Source organism: Neopsephotus bourkii, unplaced genomic scaffold (genome assembly GCF_033783945.1).
Source record: "Neopsephotus bourkii isolate Nb327-2 ecotype Australia unplaced genomic scaffold, CSIRO-AGI_Nbou_v1 NB_360, whole genome shotgun sequence".
NCBI lineage: Eukaryota > Metazoa > Chordata > Aves > Psittaciformes > Psittacidae > Neopsephotus > Neopsephotus bourkii.
This window is the reverse complement of record NW_026900866.1, coordinates 1710367-1727979: the sequence shown is the minus strand read 5'-3', so window position 1 is coordinate 1727979 and position 17613 is coordinate 1710367. Positions and strand designations below refer to the sequence as shown.

Genomic DNA, 17613 nt, shown 5'->3' with positions numbered 1-17613 from the left:
AGTTGAGATGGGAAGTGATAGGAAGATGTGGAAAAACAGGAGTTGAATTTATTTTTCCCCCTTTCCCCCCTCCCTTCTTTATTTTTTGTGTTGAAAGATAAAATAAGAAGACAATTGTTTGTGTTTATTAGGGAAGTTTAATACCAGTGCTGAGGGAAAGACTCACGTGTATCACTTGTTTTGTTTTCTTTTGCATTTTCTATATGGAGAGAGAAAAAAAACCTGCATGCTTGCATCATATTGACATGTATCTGTAGCTCAGCTTGCTAAATTTAACCAGGGAATATATACGAAAACTACATAAGCATTAGTATTGTGTCATTTTAGATGTTTTCGATATACCTGCCCGCAAGTGTTGCCTGTCACAACTTTTGCTTTCCTCTAAGAGTTTTCAAAGGTGTGAACATTAATCCTACTTGACTTCTTTTATTTCCTTTTTTTTTTTTTTTTTTTGGTGAACAAATGCTCAGCGTTCTTTTGCTGTCAAGTTTTTTCTTTTGGTAACAGTATGGCCAAAAAAATGCGTCAGGCTCAGGCTTTCCTAGAGCAACAAAACTATTTTTTCATTCCCCTGACCACATAAACACTTGCCAGCAGGGGTGTTTGTCCCATTACTCAGACCCACCCATTCAGGTTAATACCAGTTCTAAAGAAACTTTTTTCTTCAGGCTTTACAAGAGCCTACATAATCATTTGTTCCAAATCCAGGACTTGGAATTTCACGCTAGACTCAAGCAGATGTAAAAGAACTGAGAGTTAAAATCTATTGTATACACATACATTGTAGATATTATCTCTGTATTTTCAAAAGCCCTTTTTATAAACATGTGTTGTCATATTCCTGCCAAAATATGCCTATCCTTGCGTACCAGCTGAGGGTGTGGTAGCACTGAAAAGCGTATGGGATAAATTTGTTCTCATTTTTCTCAAGGAGGGATATGGTATGAGGTACTGGGGAAAAGCTGTCGTGACATTTTCTTCAGTACTGTGTTTGGTTGTCCTTTTTTCTTTCCTGGTGTGGTGTTTTGTGTCTTAATGACTGCTGTTATAAACCTGATTCCATGAAGTGATGGGCAACCTTTGTTTCTATAAGCATTAACAAAAGTTTAAGGTGATTAATACCTCTTCGGTCTGGCCCTTTATATAAAATCCTCAGTTGTTACGAAGACGTGTCATATGGGATTAATCCAGAATGAAAGCTTTTCCAGCACAACTAGGTAAATCTCCAATTTATCAGTTCACCTGGCTGATTAAGCTCATTGAAATACCCTTGTGCACTGACTTGGAAATAGTTTGACTTTGCCAATATTGAAAATTAAGCATGAAATGTTATAAGCAATAAACAAATATGCCTTAGTCTTTGGCCACATTTTAAGGAGGAAAAGTCTTTGGGAAAAGGCTGGAATCATGATATTAACTGGGTTTGGTTTGATATTTGGACAAAGAAATCACTGCTCTGAGCTGAGCAGAGAGATAAGCGCCTTGACTTGCAATAGATTAAGAGCCCTGCATTGGTTAGAACAAACCATGTTTGAGACTCTCCCCAAGTGCCGCCACGTTTAGATTTAAGATTAACTGCAGCAGAATGGCGGAGCGGCTGTTTGTTTTATGAAACAATCACTAATGACATTAAACAGACGGTGCCCCTTCCAACACGATTGTTCATTTGCGATAAACTGAGAGAAGCCCACAGAGATTGGAAAAGAAAACTCGTAAGTGCTTCATTTTCAGGCTCTCACAATGTCCTATTGGAGGTGACAATTAGTGACAGAGAAGAAGAATATAACTCCTAACGCATTTAGAATTGGGGAGGGGGGGGTGAAGGCAAATAACTTGTAAATATTAGCTTTACTCTATCTTTATACCAAGGACTTGCATGGTAATAATATAATGACGTTTTCTGTGTGGATTTTTTCTAACTCCTTTCCCTTGCTCCTGTCTGTGTGAAGCCCACACTAAGCATTAACAGTATTAAAAAGAGTGTTATCTATGAGCTCAATTAGACATCAGACATTTACTTTTCAATGCATTTGAAGACTGATTTGATTTGGATCCAATCATTTAAAAATAAGAGAGCAGAGCTGTGTACAGAGCTGTGTACAGATATCTGTAGCTCTGAAGTCTTAATTGCAAATTCAGATAAGGATTAGAAGGGGCTGTATCTCTGTAGACCAAAGGTATTTGCTAATACCTGAGATATAAAAGTGGTTAAATTCAATATTTACTAATTTAGGATTTCCACTTTGGATTTTGATTAAGCTTTTTGGTTGAAAACCCCACATTATTAAGCTGTGATGAGGAGGAAAAAACCACCTTTTCATAAGCCTCACATTAATGCTTTATTTCAGTAATGTATTTTGGACCATCTAAAAGCATACTTCATTCAGAGAAAGGAAAACGCAAAGAAAAAAACAAAACCACTGTCAAAGACCTGTTGTAGCATTAAGCTTTTGTTTTGTACACAAAGAAATATATTAATAAAAATGGTTTTAAGTGCTTATTACCAAAATGGTTTGTTTTGAAACACAGGCTTTTTCACAGCAGTTTTTACACTTCATTGTGTACTATGAAAGACACACTAAGTAGAGGTTGTCAGGTTCCCATCTGAAGTAGACTACTGCTGGGGAATGGAGCCATTTATGATGCCATTCAAGCAGGACTAATCTAGAGTAGGTCTCTTATAAATAACTAGCAACAAATACTAAATCATTTCCCATTTCTGATTGAAGCAGGAGAATTGCTGTTTTAAAGAGCAGGAGATACTCCTTATGAGGACGTACCAAAAGCATTAGTGAATCCCCTGAATACAGTTGCACCTCACACACCTCAGCCTTTCTGGAGGAATCAAAGCATCAGTTTCCTGTAGACTTGATTTTAGAGATCTGTTTGGTTTTCAGGCTATCGTTTGATAGACAGGTGTTCTGTGGTTTTGTTTTTTGCATTATCGACTCTGGCTGTTGTAAATCTCCTGTTGTAAAACTTCACACTGTATGTTCTAACTTGCTCTAAGCGGTCTCCTTACATGGTGTAAATGCTGATTTATGAACCTGCCTTCTCCAGCCAGAATTCCTGCAATTGGACCCTCCTAGCAAAGGCTAGGCTAAAATGGTCTTTTGTGCTTTAAGATGTGTTTTGGCAACATGGTGCTCCATCTTCCAGAGCTTATTTACATGACTAGTTTCTCTTATGAATAATTGAACTTCTGTATATTGTTTATGGAAAGGAAAAAAAGGAAAAAAACCTACTTCGAAGTCATGTCCTATCATTAGGAAATAGGTTCCTGCTTAAAAGAAAGGATATTCATAATTTCTTAAGGATGGAGCAGCCTTTCTGTGTTTATGCTTAGGCATCAGGAGTACAGAATTATTTCTAAGCTAATAATTCTTCATTACTAACATGGAATGACTGGGGGGGTGAGCAGGAGAATACTTCTGGCTCTAAGGATCCACTCTGCAGTTTCTTGCTTTGAGAACTTACTATTGCTTTAGAGATTTGTGAAAGGTGGTATGCACTTGCCCATTCAGTGCTGCAAGTCTCACTGGTACAGAATGGAGCCAGCACTGATGCCAGGCATCTGTAATGGTACACCTTTGTGATGCCAACATGCACTCACCTTGCTCCTTCTTTTCTCTTTTGGAAGAAAAATCATTGGTGAGATTTAATCTCAGGATGGATAAACTACCCCTCGTGCTGTAAGGTGTAAGAGAGGTCTGGTGTTCACCTAGTTTTTAAGGCCAGAGAAGTTTTTTGTTGAGTTTACTTCTGTTTGCATCAACTTGGGGTTTTCTGGGGATCTTTGCCTGATTGTCTTTTAACATAGTCCCCTTTAATAAAGACCAAGGATGGACATCAAATAATTAGTTGCAGAAAAATGTGAAGGGTGTAAGTGAAGTAAATGCAAGAAATAGCATCTATAGCATTTCCTGCAATGACATTTTGTAGCTAGATTAAGTATCTGAATTCGTTCCACAAAGATGGTCTAAAAGTTCTGTAAAAACCATTATGGGGGTGATATATATACATTTTTTAGAACTTTGTATGTTTTCTGGAAGTTGCAAGCATCTCAGCAGTTGTGCTTAACTGTAGTTTAGGTATTGCCTAACACGTTTCTGAGCTATGTTTGTTGTTATTCCAAGCAGGTCAATAATAAAAGGAAAAGAATAAAAATGACCTTGCTGGAATCAGTGTTTGATAAAGGTCCTTTCTTATTTCATTAGTCTCTATATTAGTTTTGTGCTGGTATGAGTCCATTCTAACTCTATTTAAGTAAATAACTTTTGAGTCCATATTTAGTGATGTAACTAGTAATAAAATTTGGCCCAGTGTAGTTATAAGTATCCATAAAATAAAAACTATAGGTTAGGAACCAGTAAATTCTAATACCTGTACTGAGTTGGTATCTTGATCACTTTGCATACAGTATTGTCTAACCTGGAGAATGACAGGACAATAATGATGTGACAGTTATTGAGATGATCAGGCAATTGAGTTAGGGGGATCGGTATTTAGATGGATTCAAGTAGCAGAGACAAGTCATACCATGTGTCCTTCAAAGTATCCGGAATCTACAGTTTTATGTATCCAGCAGTGTTGTGACAAACTTACTTTTCAAGAATACTTTTAGGACTTAGGGGGAAAGAGAAACGCTAAAGCTAGCAGAGCTTCTGACCTAAGTAAGGGCTACAAGCAATGACTGCAAGACAACTAAGTGTGACATACAGGGTGACAGCGGGGGTGGTGGTCATTACTGAAGCTGCATAAGGCCATGTAATTTATGGTGCATGGGCAAGTGGTAGAAACTTGAATTTTTATGCAATAGTTTTTCTTTGCTGAAGGGGTTAAGACTTCTATGATAAGTCATCAATGAGTCGCTGAAAATGATTCTTTAAAATATTGCTCATCAAAGGCTACTGTCTTTATCCTATATTTAAACATTTACTCTTCTTCCAGTGCTATACATATGTATTGTCTGTGTATTTATATGCCTGTTAGCTCACGGCAGTTTTGTTGTATGCAAAATATCTTGGCCAAATCCATGGCTTTTGTCCCTTGCTTACACTTTTAGCACAGGAGTAAGCAATATGCTTCATTTTGTTTTGGGTGGCATCAGAAATACTGCTTGTGTCTGGCTGTTACTTGCCTCTCAAGATAGACACAACTGAGTGTCATTGGTATGACAGTACTTAATATAATATGCTGAATTGGAATGATAATCCATCATAGCACAGTTTGTATGTTACCTGTTGACATTGTCTTTTATGACTGGAGATTGGAGCCATTTATGAGTGCTTGAAGGAAATGGAGAAATATGCAAAGGCCAGTCTCTTCAGTGGCACAGAAAATAAAGATAGAAGAGGCAGAATGCTTGCCTTAAGGTAATATTTTAAAAGGAAAACAAATAAACCAGACAACGCAAACCACTTTGAAGTTAGGGAATAATCTTTTGACATCAGAAAACTCCAACAAGGGTGGGGTGAATAGCATGCAGGCTTTTGACCTTTTCAGTGTAGTCAAATAAAGAACACCTAGTACTTGCATTGGCTGTCTCTGATACACAGCCAGACAGATTTTAAATGTTCCAGATCAGAAGGTGGAAACTCATTACATTTCATACTGATTCAGGACAGATATTTGAGTTATTTTCTCTGATTGTGTATATCTTGCTTTTGTAGGGGAAATGACTTGAGTCCAGCTTTCAGATTTGAGCCTAGCTATTAATGTGGCCTTAAAGCTGTATTGTTTGACTTGGACAAGATGCTAATGTTGTAAGAGCTGCTAGAGTTTGGTGTCTTTGAAAGGCTGATGCATCACTTATGAAATTGAGGAGTATGAAATTAAGCCATGCAATTCACGAAGCCTTTTGCTGTCTGCAGTGCATCTAGGGACATATGTTTCATTTTTCGTTTAAGATACGTGCTGAAATTACTGCAACCATGATATTAGTATTTATTATGTTTCTCCAGATAACAGTTATTCTGAATGAATCAAAGTGCATTTACCAATTTTTCACACTGTTAGCAACAATCTGTTAGTTGATGTTTGGTATTTAAGTCTCTCTTGCCAAAGTTTCAATCTCCGAGGCTGAGAAAATAAATCTGTTTCTTTGAATAGCAATGAGAGAGACTGGTTAGCATTTAAAAAAGGTAAGGCAGTCTTTAGCTGCTAGCAGTTCTAACCAAGTTTTTATCTTCTTGAAATTTATTCCGGGAAAAAAATAATTGTTTTCTAAATTAGTGTTTTTAATGCTTATAGAGAAAAGGTAGTTTGAGATGCAGAACCTTGCTAAAATACTTGCTCTGAATCTGCATTTTATGGATAGTACCATTTTCATTAGCTGCATCTTTTCAGAGCCAAGTGAAACTGCTTAAAATGCTTTAGGGCATAAGATCCCCTGATAAGCCCTCCTAACACAGAGCTTTCAGATGGCACCCTGGTATCACTCAATTGCTGATGCCTGTAGCCTATATTTCTACATCAGCTTGCTGGGAACATAGATAACATGCATGTTAAGTATTCTTTGGCTTCTGCATTTATCATTGGAAGTACGTTACCTTGAACTATTGTACAGAGCTATAGGTAAACAGAGAAGTATGTGGTGAGAAAGTACACAGAAGGGGGATTTGTATGAGGAAAAGTTGCATCTGCTTTGTCCAATGAACAAAAGAAAATGACACTTTAAAAGGCTGCAAGTATTAGCGTGTTATTATCACATCCTACTTTCTGCAGACAAAAAAAAAAAAAAAGAGGGAAGTTTAAAGGACAAAAAGAACTTTTCTGAGACAGAAATCCTCTGCTATCTACGTATTTAGCATAGATGATGTGGTTTGTGTGCTACAAGTATCACTGCTGTTTTGTCTGGTTTGTGATGCATTTGCCAGATTAGAAGCATTAGTGCCCTCTATTGTTCATCATAGAACTGCAAATATTTTTACAGATTATGGCCCTTATTATCACTCTTGGTATCAAGCAGATTTTAACAAAACCCATACACTTTGTAAAAGCGTATTCCTATAAGATAACTACTTCATCAAGGAGACCACATGTGGTTTTTTTTTCACTATATCAACATTCTGCAACAATTTTCATTGTGAAATGCAATAAAATAATTTATAACCCCCGTGAGAGGAGAATGTCCTGAAATACTTACAGAAATAGAAATTATTTTTTGCTCATGTATTTTCTGACAAGTTCACTTCTTATTTCTGCTTCTTTTAGTAGCAAAGATAGTTTTAATCAAACCATTCTCAAGTGTCTGAAAGTGTTTTGAAATAAATATTTGATCCTTTGCCTCTTTTTTCCCCCTTCAATTAATGTTTCATTTTGAGAAATCACTTTTATTATTCTGACAGGCCAGAAAAAAATACAAGAGAATGCAACTTTTCGGAAGAACAATAGAAAACATAGCCAAGCTGTGGAGTTGGGTATTTTTTAACTACATTAAAGTGAACTACAAGAATGACAACTTCATTCAAGCAGATCATTTGGAATTACATTAAACAGCTGCTAATAAACAGCTGACAACAAAAGAGACCATTTTGATCTCGACAGCAGAGAGATTTGAGCAGCATGCTCCCTCAGTGATGTTATGAAGAACACATTGTGCTCTTGTATACCAACACACAGTGTACTCCCCACTGTGCTTGTTGCCAAACACTGTTTTTTCAAATCACTTTGTATTCAGTCAGGGATCTGGGAAGTCCAAATCCAGCCAGACAAATGCAGAACAGCTTAGTTGAAGCAGCTTTAACAGGTGCCATCAGCACAGACTTGTCGAACCAGAGAGACAGTGCAACCAGCTATGGAGTGGTGGTCAATGGGATGTGTATTTGCCCCGTCGCACATGGTGGCACAGGGTACTAAATAGCCTTTTTTTTTTTTTTTTTTTTTTTTTTTGCCACAGAGGCTGGTTAATGGCATTTTGGTGAAGGGGAGAGGATGTGGCAAAGAAAATACGTGGTAGCTCTGCTAGACTTTTATGCTCAGGTTCTTCTCTGTTGTGCCAGATGCCGAATGGACCAGAATAAAATGAGTGTATCTGTAAAGGGATAAATGAAATGAATGTGGGATTGATTTAAGAGGGTGATCCCCTGTGCTTGAGACAGTTGACTGAATGATGAAGAATAGAGATAATTGGATGGGTTGTTGCCTTGTGCTGTCCCTGTCTTTCAAGGTACGAGAGGTAGCCCTTGGTTACATCATTGTAATCTGGCTGTTGCTCGTAATGTGCCACCCGTGTTGCCCAATAAGTTGTGTTACTCGTTCACAGTGTGTAGTTATCCTGCACTTTTCTGCGTTTTCAGCCATAACCTTGACCTGCTCCATGCTGTTGACCTGCTTCTCTAGGGGTGGGGTTCTTTTCAGGTGGTACAACAGTAACAGAAAATAGGTTACCCTACTTAAAGCCCTTGTGTATTCTACTATTGCCTTTATGAGACGGCTTTGCGTAGTGGTCTCAGAGTAACATAATAACAGTCAATGAGAGGACAGGAATATATTTTGTTGCCTTCTAGCAAAAGAAGGAAGTTTCGGCAACTGTCATCTAAACATTCATATTTGAGTTTCAAATTGCAACATAATATTTACCATGTTGGAGAAACACGAAACTCTACTTCCTTGAGAAATTTGCAGGGCAATAAACTAGATTTTTATGTTAAGCCCTTAGTTTTACATTTTCAGTTACATTAATAGTCCTCACTATTATGTGAAAAGTTGGATGGGGCTCTGCCAGTCACAGAGCCATTTTGCAAGCTTGCTTTAAAGGTTGCACAATTTTGTGTTGAAGGGAAGATCACTGGGGAGATGAGGGGTGGCCATGAGGTAGATGCAGCAGCTATACAGTGTGGGCCACTATGGGTGGGAAATGAGGGGTGACTGCGAGTGGAGATCATGAGGGGCAGTCATAAGGGGAAATCAGTTTGCCCTTAGTGACATGGTTTAGTGGTGGGCTTGGTAGTCCTGGGGTGACGGTTGGACTTAATGATCTTAAAAGTCTTTTTCAACCTAGTTGAATCTGTGATCATATGAAGTATAGCACGTATGAGGAAGTTTCCCTCAGGTGTCAGTAAAACCAGTTCTCGAGGATCTGTGGTTTTGCTGTTCATTGTGTGTTTGTGGAATTGAGTGTTGTCCTTAAAAACAATGGGTCTGGCTGGTAGCGGCCGCACAGGTCTCTCAAGGGAGGCCATGCCTCCTCTCTGCTCAAGACAGTGAAGGGGATGGGTGGATCCCATTTATTTCTGATGTAGTTTAGAATTCTGTTCTGCTGAATCCAACATGTTTCTTTCTGAGAGCTGGACTGCATTTAATGAAACACAAGTCCATATCGATGCAAAAAAGGAAGCACTTACTAAAGTCATGTGTTAGGCATTCATGTTACAGCATGCATATTCTGTCCCGCATCATTCAACGTTTTGTACTGTTATTTTTAGCCTGTAAGGAAAAACGCAGTAGGGATGACATAAAAAAATCAAATAAAAGGAAGAATAATCAGAGTGAGGCTGGATAAGACTAAAGCAGCCTTGTTTCTTTATGTGCCCTTGGCTTAAGGTAATTTGTCTTTAACTGATACACATTCTTCTCAACGTATAGCTTAGTGTTAAGGAGCTGACACTCAAAGGCAAGCCACAGGAAGGCTGAAAAGGCAATATCATGAATAGCGAACTCTCCCTTGGTTTCCTTGACACCTGCATAGTGCATACTGCCAACCATGATAAATGGAGCAGAAACATAGACACTTACTAAAAAGATGGAGCAGAAGTTAAAGGCTGGAGCGAGAGACATAGAAAGATGTATGCTTGATCTCACTTGGAAAGAGGAACAAATGGGTAAGGGAGCAAGTGAAGTTGAATGACATCTTGAAGACAGGAAAGGACTGAGGCTGAAGTGGCAGGAGGCCAGCAAGAAGAGCAGATGGGAGGTAGGACCAGTTTATTACCAAAGAGGCCATTGGATAGTAACAGTGCACATATTGCTAGAGAAACAGATGAGTTGTGCTGACAATTTTCTGTGCTCTAGCTGAACATGTCTTCTGTTCAGATTCCTCATTTCTTGAAGTTGGTAGACTTTTTGGGAAATTTCCCTGGCAGATGGAAGAAAACTGTTCCATGTGATGCTCAGAAAAGCAATCAGAAAGACAGCAGACTGGGACTGTGGAATGGAGCTGTGTTCCAGAATATCTGAAGTTGTGTTCCAGAGTATTTTCTTAAATGGGAAATATTGTGTTCATAATTCTAAACCCATAGGAGAGCAAAGTAACAGCTAGAGAATCATATTTTTATAAAGCTGAATTGGCTGGAGCAGTTCTTCCCTTACTGTGGGAGTCAGAAAAAAGATACTACATTGTTTGCCTTGATAGTGGGGCTACAATACATAGCTTCTATTAGCTTACAAATTCTGTGCATGTTGACAGACAGTGAGTCTGACCTGACTCACTGGCATAAAAACCCCAAACAAAACCAAACATCTGACCTTGTAAATGCCCTAAAGAGCAGAAGAAGTGGTATCTTGTCTGCAAGGCTCATTAATTAGTTGAATTCCTCATCTAATCCTTCTGATCAGCTGTGTTGCTTACTCTACCGCAGAAGCAGCAGGCTTGTAGAAACCATTATGATGGGTATCCTCAAGATGCAGTACATGGGCATAAACTGTGTATGGAGGCAGCAAGGTGTATTCTACAACTTTTGTCCTTGCATGTTCATGAGTGGGTAGAGGTAAGGTGTTATTTTCACTTGTATATGTATGCTATGTAAGCCTGACCTGACTTGAGATTAAAGCAGGCTATGGACCAATCTGTGGAAAAGGTTTTCCTGAGTTACGTCTTAACTATCTAGCCACGTAGCTCTCTTCCATCCGTATTAGTATTAGTTCCAGCAGTGTAGTGGTACGTGACATCTCATAGTATCTCTAAAACAGCAGTCTGGAAAAATGTTTTAAAATATTGACATGCCAGTAGCAATTATTAATTTTTTTCAGTTTTACTTTTATCATAGCAAGTTTAAGGACTGAATTTTGCTGTGCGCTGCACCATATGCACACACCTGTGTGAAGTTTGCTCATATGCCTCCACAGTTGAGGGTAAAAGCGATCTGTCACCTTGACAGCATTTGAAGGATGCTAGGACATTATGATACCAGGACAATTGGTAGTTTTATACCTCCTCGGCAATAAAGCCATTTTCAGTGCTTTCAGATAATAAAAGTTGGCTGTTCTCTTGCTAACACTTGAAGAGGCAGAACGTACTCTAACCTTCTGCTCTAGCTCATGCAAAGGCAACAACAGACAGCAGCTTTTGAAGCATTAGTATTAGTAAACAGTGGTCTGCTTTAAGGAGCTTCGTGTTTCCTTTGAATCCAAGTAAGCATTCTGCATGCCTCACTGTCTCTGTGCTTAACTGCCTTGTTTTTTGGCAATAATAATATCATTTTATGTTAACATGATGATATTCATGCCTGTAAATCTTCAAAACTGTCTGAGTGAGAAAAAGACAGAGAATCGCTACTCATTGCAGCCACCTCTGGGGAGAAATTCAGCATTTGTTCCACGGCAAAGAATAACCTTACCTGGAAGTTCAGGACAATTAAAGTATAAGATAGCAATGCAAAATTCAGCGTGCTACTTGAAAATGTGTATTGTGCTTTAGGATATACTAAGTAGGACAAAAAGAGACACATACGCTCTCACCATTTTCTCCATGCTTGCTAACCTAGCTTACTTCTGTATGTACAAATAATATGTGGGTAGCCCCTACCACAGTGAAGTTTCTTGAACTCCAGATTATATGCACAAAGCCTGTTTTGTTACCCTGAGAGCAAAGTGTACAAATGTATATATATATGTGTGTGTATATATACGTGTGTGTGTGTGTGTGTGTGTGTATAAATGTACATACATATCCAGACTAAAGCCAATGTGTCTCTAGGACTGTGTCACTGTGATTTTTTTTCTTTGCTGTTTAAAACCCTCACCTGTATTATAGCTGGCTTAAGTCCTGTCATACACAAGTTTGATCTGGATGTTTCAGCTTGTGCAGGGTGGGGTTTTTTTTTGTGCCACTTCTGACTTTTAAATGAGATGATATTAATTTTGAAGGAATTAGCCAGAAATTTCCTCCTCCTGCAATGAAAAGGCATGAGTTAGCCAGCCTAGCTGCTAAAGGTTTTCTAATGAAAACTAGGGTGATATGAAATTTCCCTGATAAAAAGGATCTCTAGATTTCATCTGCTGTATTAAATACCATCCTAAAAGGGACAGTGGGAGTCACAAATGGTTGACTAGATTATTATCTACTTTTACATTCCAGGGACACTCCTTTTACTCCTCTGTTATGTTCCAAACAAAGCCTGAGAATCTTGAGGGTTGGGACTGTTTTCTTCCTCGAGGCTGGCAAGCTCCTTCAAAGTCTCGATAGCTTTTTTTATGTTATTTTATGTGTATTCTTTTACCCGGTTCCTTTTCGCATCCCGTGTCAGGGATTCAGATTTTGGTGTGCCCAGGTGTTTGTGTGGCTGCATTCCCCACAGGGCTGAGGCGGGGAAGCACCGGGAGGTGTTGAGTGCTGCATGTTAAGCTCGTTCCTTTGTATGGCTTAGAAATCTCTGTTGTCCAGAATTGTACAGATAAGGCAGACCCATTTGCTTCATTGTCAGGCAATGTAGCTGAATAGAAATGCAAATGTGACATAAGGGGACTGCACTGGGGAGGCGTTTGCGGTTACCTACTGTAACAGTGCTTCTGGCTGTTGGAAAATTCCTGCAGAATCCAAAGGGGGTTGGGGGTAATAATTAATTTTATTTATTTATTTATTTATTTACTTGTTTATTAATAATTAGATACAGGTTATAAGGAAGATACTCCAAAAGAAAAGGTATCTCTCATGCAGATGTTTTTTTATTTCGATGCAGTGTAACAGCTTGGTTTTAAACTCCCTTATCAAGAGCTGCATGCACTGCCCAGACTAAATTGGGAGTATCTCCACACTGTTTGACAAATAGATTTTTTGTAAACTGATTTAGCCTTTTCATTGTTTGCATTTCATTATATAGCAGACTTCATGTCACAAAATCGGTATTCATCCAAAATAGAGAATTTAGAGATAGGACTGTAGCCAGATAAAAAATATTGCACAGCTCAGGTCTATTAACCATAGAATAATAGCAAGTCAGTGATCCAAGGGGTAGTTCTTCTGCAGGGAAGGGCTAACATAACTGAGGTCAGGAGTCAGACCTCAGGACTTCAAATGTGGCTGTCACCAGATTTACAAGTAAATCTACTGGGAAAACAGGGAAAATGAAGGGACCTTGCAGGATAAGAAAAGAAAAAAGCAGCCCAGCTCTTTCATCTTAAATCTCAGGCTTCTCAGTGGGTGAAGAATAAAAGTCTGATTTGCTTAAGTGCTTCACTAGCACTAGTGTCTGAGTTGCACCTTCCAAAGCATGATCCAGGGATCTAACTCAATCGGGTTTAGAGAATTTATTTAGAAAATAACATTAAAAGAGAATGGATTCTTGTTTTTCTGCCAAATTTGTCACTGAATAAATATTGTTAGCGTTCTGAAAATATGTGTACCAAATGCAAACAGTGCTAAAGAATAGAGATATGGCCTTTAATAGGACTTGGCACAGTTTATGTTAATGCCTCAAATAATCTGAAGTTGGAATAAACAGGTCAGTAGGAAGACTGAGCTGCAACTTTTCCTTTGGTATTTTATTTCTAAAAGCCTTTCCAATTTTTTAAGCCTATTGTTTCCCTGACAATAGTAGAGAAATTCTTGCCTGTCTCTTAACAGTCACATTGTAATGGTTATGTGCAGGAATTGCTTTAGATTTTCTTATTATAATAGCTCCCTGCTAGTATCCCCATGCTTATAAACTTCAGCTGTTTTGAACACAGTCCTGGCTGGGTTCAAGTCAGCTAACAGCAAGGGTGTTCCCTAGGAAATCCCTATTTCATTTAGTAGTATTGCTTGAACTTATGCTCAGATAGTGCTAACTGTGTTCTGGGTTATCTGGTCAGTAATGATACTGTATTATGGTGCTAGTATTAGATCTGTTTTCTAGATGCACAAAAATGGATGTGCTTTCAGGAAGCAGGTAATAAGGAATCCGTTGTACAATGCCTTACGGAGGGGGGAGTGCTACCCAAGTAAATGTGCATTTGTCTGAGAAAGGAATGTAAAATCTGGCTGGGAGGTGAGAGGAAGTAAGGCATTTAACACAGAATGAAAGATGAAGCCGTTCACTTCCACAGACATGTTGGTTCAGCTTTTTTATTACGGATTTTTGGTGGGTAAATATACATGGATAACCAAGAGCCTATAATATAATGCATTTACGTGTGTGTGTGTGTAGGTATACGCACACATGCACACATCTGCAGTAATTGAAAGAAATTGTTCACGATACAAGTGTCAGTAGTGCCGTAAGTCTAAATGCTGTACTTTCTGGATCAATTCACACCTTGGGTGAGGGTTGTAGCAGGAAAATATTGACCGGATCTGGTTAAAAGTCATACTGCTATTTTATTGCTTTATTCAGCACAGTTAAATCAAATAATTACAATTCTCACTTTTCCTGTTTTGTCTGTGAAAGACAGAAATTTCCATCATAGGAAAGTTAAGCTCAGTTTCTGGAAACAAGATCTGAAATGGAGGGAGAACCAGTGAGAGAAAACAAACCAAAAATTAACATGAAAACTTAAGATTTGCATCTTTCCTAAAAAAGAAACTAGAATATAAATCCAAATTTGCAAGTACATGAACTAAGCTGAAAGCGTGCACACATAACATTTACACCTTAAACATTATATACAGAGCTAAATCCATTGATGTGAGATTGAATAATTGAATAGGGCTAACTGTCTGGTCAATAGGAATGAAGCTACTATAGGACTGAAACGTAGTGATAATAGAAGGCTTCAGCTGCAGAGGGACGTCACTATGATTATATTCTCATTTAATCATATTTACTAATACCAGAAAAAAGCGTTCATTGTAATAATGTAACACAGGCATTTTTGTTAATGTGTAATGCTTATGTATTGTATTAAAGATGTTACTATGATCCCATTAAATGTTAGTCTACCAGGTTTACTAGATAGGATTGTTGCACTTGTGTTGGTTTTACTGACATATTTTTGATCACTAAATGGGAAATGAATGTAGGAGCGGTGAACAGCATTTCAGTACATCCTGAGGCTTAAAGGCTTCCTTTAGGAGCATCAGATCTTTGACTTTCAGGTGGATAGAGCTGCAGGATCTCGGAAAAGAGCAATTGGTATGAATTCCCCATTTCTTTGGAGCAGTACAGTTACCCATCTGGGAGCTGTATATCCATGAAAACCTTTATATTAGGTCTCTTTATATTAATGTTTGGGAGAAAAGTACAAGATGTGCTTAATGTCTTCTTGTGCTTGTGTGTCCAGGAAATCATTTGGCCTGGAGTCTAAATATGCCTCTTTACAAAGTTTACAATATTGAGGGCTCAGTCAGCTGATGTATGCATTTAAAAGAAGAAATGTATGCAGAAAGAAAAATAAGAGTTCTCTTACTTACAGGGACAGATTTCAGTGACCTTCATTATGGAAGTCTCTACCTGCTTTAGATCTGGGGTGTCTAGAGGTGAGTTAAAGGTAGCTAGTACCTTATGGGGAAGGAGGCTTTGTCTACTTTTGACCAAGTGCACTCAACCTTTCTTACCAGATTCTTCTGACTGTTTTAGAGTGGTTGATTTGGCACGATGAAAGCTCTGATTCATCAGGAATCAGGTTATCCTGAACTGAGGACATTTCACTACTCTGGTTTGTCTCGAGTATGAATTCTGTGGCAAGTTCTTGCTTCCCAGATCAGTGAAACGATGGAAGGTAAAGACTCTCACCTCAATTTTGGAGAGAACAGTTGCATACTTCTATATTATATTGACTTATTCCTTAATAGTTATATATAACAAAAAGTAGTGCACCCATGCAGAAAGCTCCTGCTTGGCAAGCAGGTCGGGTGTTGGGTTTTCAGTACTTAAAATACACACTTTCTTGCTTGTCAGTATTTCTTGTTTAGAAATTGAATTAGAAATTGTGTTTAATTTAGGGTTTCCAGCAGCTTTAAAAAGCACAACCCCTTTAATCTATTGTTTTAAAAAGCATGCATTACATGTCAGATGTAGGGATAACCCTGATGGTTTCAGTCATCTAGTGTATGGATAGAAGATATTTGAGGCTAGGTTACCTGGCAGTTCAACGTGATCTGGCTGTTTGTTAATCAGAGAACATGAGAAGAACAAAGACGGGAGAACAGAAACGTTGAAACAAGAGTTGTATAGCTAGAAGATGTACAGTGGGACAAGTAATGTGGTGGTGGGACTGGATAAAGCAGTCATGGAAACAGTGAGCTGTAAGAGGGCAAAATCGGTTTCAGTTTGTTTCCTGTGACTTGAGTTTGTTGGGAAAGGGTGTAACATTTTGTATTCAGTCTGAGAGCATGTTCTGTAAATCTCTTCAGTTACCCGTTCCCTGGGTGTCGCAATAGATTAAGTCGCTGTGTGATGATATGACACCGCCATCACTCGTCTTCCCGGGATATTGCTGGAGGCAACAACAAACCTGTGTCTTTGGCACATGTGAAGGAATTTAGTGCTTGAGGGGTTAAATTACACAGGCTCCCCTGTGGATCAGCTTATGCCTGGACAGTAATAATAGCAATAACATTAATAATAAAAGTGCCAGAGTGGAGGGGAAGCAGGGGGAGAAAAAGAAGGAACAGTGATGGAAGATGGACTGGGACAGTCAGGGTGGAAAAAAGGCAGGCTAGAGGGAATGTGTTCCATACAGGAGGTGTACCAGCTCCATGTCAGATGTCATAGCAGCCTCTGTGACATGGACATCCACAAATACACTTACAAGAGCTTTGAGGATGGTTAGTTGCTCTGCGTGTGTGCATGCACACGCTCTCGCTTCAAGCCATGATATCCTAGGGCAGTGTAACAAGCAGTTTATGTCAGCTCACAGGAAAGATTATTGGTGTTTTCACTGGGGGAATATTTACACTCCGTCTTCTTTGTCTTCTATTTTTAGGGCTTGGAGCTTGAAGTCAGGTAGAAGGGCTTGGTGAGAGTGCGAAGAGACCCACTGAGGGACACGCCTTATCCCTCGCTTAGGTGGAGCTAAACCCCTAATCTTGCTTAGGAATAGCTGCTGATGCGAAGTTTTCTTCTTTCCCCTCTGGTGTAGTGGGGTACTGTATTTGTATAGGTGGTAGAATGGGATGCCAACTGGAATGTTTTAATTCTAACAGAGAGTACAAGTGCTTTTTGAGGAAGGTATTTTTACATAGATGAGGCCTCCAAAAAAACCCCAAAAGGTAATGTAAGCACAGAAAAATGTGGATTTATTAAATTCCTGGATGGAAAAGCCATCACAGCAAGGGACAGCAATTCATTGTGTTGAGAGGAAAAAAAAAAAAAGAAATCTGAATTTGTTCTTTTGGATTTGTTGTTTATCATAATAATCCTTCCAGTGAACAGGGCTAATTTACTCTTTCTATAGGAATATTTTAATGTGTGATTATCATAATATCACAGCTGTTGAAAAGGTCCAAAATACGACATTGACCTTGAAAGTGTTTCT

General features: G+C 38.7%; 1 protein-coding gene across 22 annotated transcripts in view; it reads left to right on the top strand.

The window, feature by feature from the left end:
* ESRRG (estrogen related receptor gamma) overlaps positions 1-17613 on the top strand; it is a 405523-nt gene that overhangs the window by 218340 nt on the left and 169570 nt on the right. The window contains exon 1 of one of the 22 annotated variants that reach the window (XM_061348571.1): positions 10686-10709. The exons of the other annotated variants lie outside the window; for them this stretch is intronic. The gene's annotated coding sequence lies outside the window, so the exon portion shown is untranslated. Of the gene's footprint in view, positions 1-10685; positions 10710-17613 lie in introns of those variants that run through there. 22 annotated transcript variants of the gene reach the window in all.